The 5622-nt window shown below is 41.6% G+C and overlaps 2 long non-coding RNA genes across 2 annotated transcripts; one reads left to right on the top strand and one right to left on the bottom strand.

Annotated features, from left to right (window-relative positions):
• Positions 1-759: 759 nt before the first annotated feature.
• On the bottom strand, positions 760-1083 carry LOC137475349 (uncharacterized). The gene is made up of 2 exons (XR_010999836.1): positions 982-1083; positions 760-948 (listed from the first exon to the last, which is right to left on the bottom strand). It is a non-coding gene; the product is annotated as an uncharacterized lncRNA (long non-coding RNA).
• A 114-nt stretch (positions 1084-1197) lies between these two features.
• LOC137475348 (uncharacterized) lies at positions 1198-4193 on the top strand. Its single transcript, XR_010999835.1, has 2 exons — positions 1198-1574; positions 2408-4193. It is a non-coding gene; the product is annotated as an uncharacterized lncRNA (long non-coding RNA).
• The last annotated feature ends 1429 nt before the right edge of the window (positions 4194-5622 follow it).

Here is a 5622-nt window from a genome sequence, read left to right as displayed (position 1 = left end):
CCAGTGATCTACCACTGTTTGTTTGTGTAGACTTCTAACTCTTGGCTCTTCACACCTTGCTAACATATTTTGGACGTTGTCAAAATCCCCTCATGGTGAGGCTCTCCCCACCATCAGTGTGTTGCAGGTTGTCTTGGAAGTGAGCTTCAAGGGTGTACTCTGACGAGAAGCCTAGAGAAGGATGCTATAGTTATCTGATTCAGGATTTGATAATTAAAAGCGGGAGAAAACACAGCAAAAGCTAATAAAATTTATTTAAAAATGAGTAGGGAATCTAATAAATCAGCTGTTTACTGCAGCTGAGTAAAAATCTTCATGTCTGCATATAACGGGCACAGAATTCATCTATCAAAAATGTCCATACTGGAAATGGCACAGTCCATAGCTGAGGGGAGGATTATTTACTTCTCTGCCTCTCCACCTCTGAGTGCAAAAGTTACACATTTTAAACAGATGTGCACAGACTGTCAGATGTCTGATTGCTGTGGCTGAAAGCTGACTAGCTAGAAACCAGCCCCAGATTGCAAGAGCTGCTTAATTAGCACAGTGCTTGTTCCTGGGCTAACAGCTCCTAAGCTTGGCCTTGGTGCCATGGCACCGTAGCTCTCCGGTTCTGCGTGCAGAGGAGTAGACATGTCCATCTCTGCGTCTGCCCAGCTACTAGCGTGCTTAAATAATCTCCTACCAGAAATGCTGATAACATTTTTCTGCCTTAGCCTGTTACCCTATCACACATTTTGCTTTGATCCTGAGCTCAGGCAGGTGACTTCACATTTCCCTGCTGTGGAAAGCTGCTTTCTCAGCAGGGAAGCCTCACAGCTCCACTATACACATGGATTAATGATGGTTTGGGTGGAGTGTGCAAGAAGGAGATATTCTCTGCAGCGGGAGCAGAGAAGTATTTTATTCAAGGTACTGGTCATTTATGGGTCAGTTTCTTGAATGGTACTGGTCATTTATGGGTCAGTTTCTTGAATGAACATAGTAAGTGAGCTGCAAACAGGAATTCCAGAGAGTGTTTAATTGGGGTGCAAGCAATTTGTGGGGTGACACATATGCATAGGGGAAAAAAGACTTTTAAGGTTCCTGTAGATGGGAAGACAGACAGCTTTCTCCATTTTGCTCACGGCATGAGCAGCAGAGACAGACTCCTCCCAGCGCCCGGGCTCAGCAGCACGGCCCAGGGAGGCCGTGGGAGGCGGCTGCGCGTCGCCAGGTGCTGCTCTCCCAGGCAGCGGGCGCAGCCACGCTCCTGCTGCTGCTGACCCAGGAACTGGCTTGGTGCTTCTTGCACCCAGCTTAAAAACGAAGGGACTTGGCTGTCCTGCGGTCTTCACTGAAGAGAATTCAGCATTCTACAGGCTTTGAGCAATAGAAAAAAACAAAGGGCTGAGAAATTCCCGGCAGCAGTAGTGACTGTTAGTCAGGACATCCCAGCTGTGCTCTCTCCTCCCCGGGCTAGAATAATGGGCCCTGTAATGCATTGTGGATCCCGACTCTTCTGCTTCAGGTCTGCCACTCGGAGCAGTCGCTGGATCCACAGCTTCCCGCCTGAGGACAAAGTGGGACTGCTGGTGAGTTCTGTCTTTAAGCCTTTTTTTTCTCATGCAAGCCTATCTTCTTGGAAGAGCTTTCTCTTGCTGTTCTTTTTAATATAGAAAATGTTTGTTTTCTTCATCCCAACTAGAAGCCAGCTCTCCCCGGGAACTCCCTCCACTCCTCAAAGAAGTTTGTCTCTTCCCACTTCCTAGAAGGGAAGTTTGTGCCTGAGAGGAAGGGAGTGCTGTCCTAGCATCCTACAGAGACAAGTCACAAAATCCATTTCTGTGGGGTGCCTTTTATAATCTTTGATTATAGTCCCCAGCACAAGTATTCCAGCATGTGTTTATAGAAGACCAAGTAAATTTATTTAACTAAAAATTTAGCAGCAACTCTCTGCCCTATTGTGTCACCTCCCAGTGTTGGTTAATACCCAAAGCTCTTTATCTGAACAGTGGTAAACTGTGCTACTGTAACTATTAAGCCAGTAATTCTGTTTCTATATTTTTTATTTATAAAAAGCTCAAGAAATAGGCACAAAATGTACTGAATCTGCAGGAAAATAATACATTTGCCTAATGTATTTTAATGTGCCTTTTATTGTTTTAAATGTGGCTTGTATAAGCATGTTGGTGTATGCAGTAGACTAAGATACTTTTCTTTCCAATTGCCATAGATTGCTAGTGCTTTTAGTTCAAACATGTAAAATAATCCTTTGTGGATTATGTTTCATTTAGAATCTGTCACATCTCTAGAATTATAGCTGCAGAAGTTCAGTAATACCACATAATTTGCTTGGCAATGGACATCTTAGTTTGGGAGCATTTCAATTTGTTTAGCTTTATTTAACCTTGTTTGTTTAATTTAGGAGACAATCATTGGATTCTCAGCATTTTCACTGGCAGTTCTTGGACCAGCTGGATGGCTCCTGTGCCACCTTTCAAGCTATAAAAAGAAATAGAGAACATACCTTCAAAATTAAGATATAAAAGCTACAATAAGCTGTAATACTCCAAACTTGGACTCTCTTGAAAATCCCTGTTCCCACACTGTCACCCATCCCATGGGCCAGGTCCCAGAAAGCTTTTGCAGGTACTGTAGAACTGGACCCAGATGTCCAATGGTGTGAGGATACAAAATAGTGGCAGGTCTGCTCTGCCATCACTGCTGCATGGAGCAGTCTGGATCTGCGATCAGGTACTGTGAGAAGTGGAAGATCAGTGAGGAGGACTGTAAACATGCTCAAGTGACTTGCAGTTTGGCTGTTGAAAACCACATATATCATACTGATTGTTGTTTGACCTTGTGTTTTGGACAAGTAGAACATCTGTGTCTAGGAAACATCGGCCTGTGGTAGACTTGGAGGCACCCTATCAAACATGATTGAGAATCCTGCCCTCCTGTGGGCAACATTAAAGCACAGTGGTAAATTATACTTGTGTGAATCCCTGAAATACAGGAAAAAGCAGCAGGTTGGCTGATCCTTCACTGTGGACCAAGCTTTGCAGTGCCTGTGTTCCCATTTGTGTTCCTTGCGTGTCTGCTGCTTTGGTGATCCCTGGTTGGTGAGGTTCCAAAAATGAGTTTGCTCTTTGCCTTTCATCCATGGTTTTGTCATTGTTCCTGCATCCTTTCTACACCAGCACATACAGGTACCATCAAAAGTTTAAAGTAAATAAATGGGGAAATATACAGAGAAAAAAAATTATAGTAATCTCGTACTAAACCTCTGAGAATATAGGACTAATTACTTGAGAGTTTCTTTTTAATCTTTACATGTGTTCTTTTGGTGTGTTCCTCTTCCACCAGGATAAATGTTTTTCTGCAGGTCATGATTGTCAGGTATTTCACTTTATTTTCAGTTTTTAGATTAAGGTTTTTGAGAGATTTTCCCATGATTGCTATTTGCAATTACTGTGATAAATTGAAGTCTAGACTAAATTTGAGAAAAGTGCAGTAAATAACACTTGTTATGCCACATTATATGTGTAATAAAATAATGCCTTCTAATAATTTCAAGTCTGCCTTGCAAGAAAATACAGAATATGAACCTTTTGTGATGCTTAAGTATTAGCAGAATATAATTTAAAATTCCATCAAGTCGTTTGTAATATCTAATGTGAAATCAAATTCTGAAAGTAGGGCTGTGAATGTGTGAAAGTGTTGTACTTGCTGTACTTCTAAGGTATGATTTTCAAATAAATGGTCTGAGTTCCCTTCAGCCTTGTAACCGTGACTGAAGTTTTCAGAGTGAGAATGGAAACATTCATCCTGAATGTTTAAAGAAAGTCATACTGACTTATTTTTTCCAAGAAATGATAGCTTTGTCACTTAGTTGAACAGTCTGATGTGAAAGCCCAGTTGTGTATATGGAAAGTTTCCCACAGATTTGAATGAGTGTTGGATATGTGCCTGCATTCCTGGAATCCAGAGAAAAAGCAATGCCAGTAAGTGAAAGGCACTTGGACAAGCAATCTGAAGCTTTGCTCCTGCACACTGTGAGTGCATCCTTTGGAATAATAAGGCTGTTTTGCAGAATCTTTTGTAAAATTACACTTTGAACATTTCAGTGTATCTGCTTGTCCTGTATCTGATTTCATCATCCTTCTCTCACCTAGTAATGCTTAAATAAATCAGAAAGATATTACATTTCAGTTGTTGTACTTGTCCTCTTAAATGATAGCAATGAGTAATAAGATTGCCTGGTTATAATACGTACTTGGGGGATGGGAGTAAAGCACTGACAATTGTGTTGGATTAAATGAGGTAACAGATATATAGGGATGTTTCTATTGAAGCAGTGATAATTTTTAGAAACTCCTTACTTGAAGAGCTACTTAAAATTTAAGTGTTTTTCACAAATCCTTTTTTTTTTTTTTTTTTTTTTGGATTTTCAGTCCACTTCAAGCATTTCTCCCTGAAAGTACTAATGATTACATTTTACAGGCATTTAAAAATACTTCAGTCTTCATATAACTCTCTTTACTAATTGCAAGTGGATCTTTAACCCTGGGACTGGAAGCTCTGGGCATTGTGGTGCATAGGAAACCAAGATGCAAAGGAGAGAAGCCAAGTCACTGCAGGCACCTTTATTGCTGTTAGTGTGGTATGAATGAGCTTATACTCTTCCTTAAGTGCAAGGGTGTTTATTTATTAGTCTAAACCAGCCACAGTTCAGCTAGAACTGAGCTGATATATCCAGCCAGTAGTGCTCAGGGCTCTGGCTCCAACAGCTGGTTTTTCCCTCAGGCTTCCTACAGCTGCCCAAGGTGTTTGGTGAAAATGGTTGGTAGGTTTGTCATTTCACAGCAGTGACCCTACCTGCAGCCTGACAGGTAGCACTCAGTGCTCCCTGAGTGATGCTGAGTTCTGTGTGTGCACATCAGTGGAGTCCTTGCAAAGAAAGGCAAGAGACTCTCTCCTGTAATTCCACAGATGGGGAGCACCAAACATGAAATGCATGCCCAAGGTAAGGAGCAGGGTAGCAGGAGGTGTAAACAGCTGAAGGATGGTTCCCTGCCATGCTTCTCATGGTATTTCTACACCAATAGTTTGCATTTCTTGCAGATGGGGCCAAAGCTGGTTTTAAGCTGAATATAAGTAGTAGCACAAGTAACACATACCTAAGGGCAAGTGGCTGAAGCCTGTCCTTCCATAGGAACACAAATAGCAGCCATTCCAGGTAAGGCAGAAGATCTTGTATTGAACTAAACTTCGTAACAGTTACATGCTTTGTGCTATGGTAATGTGCTGCAGTGTACTCATAGTAAAATACTCATAGTTACGAGTAAGTGGAAGTGTCTTTCAGCCACTCTGCTGTCTCTTCTTAAGAATGGATGAGTTTATACTTAAGAGGCCAAGTAGCGTTCAGCTTATGGTCCATAAACACCCTGGGTCTGCAAAAAGTAGTTGGGGAATATTAGTCAATTGTTAGGAGGCCTGAATTTGCAATAGATAGGGCAATTTGTAAGGATCTGCAGATGAGAAAAAATACATTCTCATGTGAAGTGCAGCAGCTTTCCTACAGGCTGCTTTAGGAGTGTCCCATTTCTGTCAATTTAGTTCACTTTTTGTTTCCACCAA

The sequence above is a fragment of the Anomalospiza imberbis genome, chromosome 6 (genome assembly GCF_031753505.1).
Source record: "Anomalospiza imberbis isolate Cuckoo-Finch-1a 21T00152 chromosome 6, ASM3175350v1, whole genome shotgun sequence".
Taxonomy (NCBI): Eukaryota; Metazoa; Chordata; class Aves; order Passeriformes; family Viduidae; genus Anomalospiza; species Anomalospiza imberbis.
Note: the sequence above shows the minus strand (reverse complement) of the source record. Positions and strands in the feature narration are given on the sequence as shown.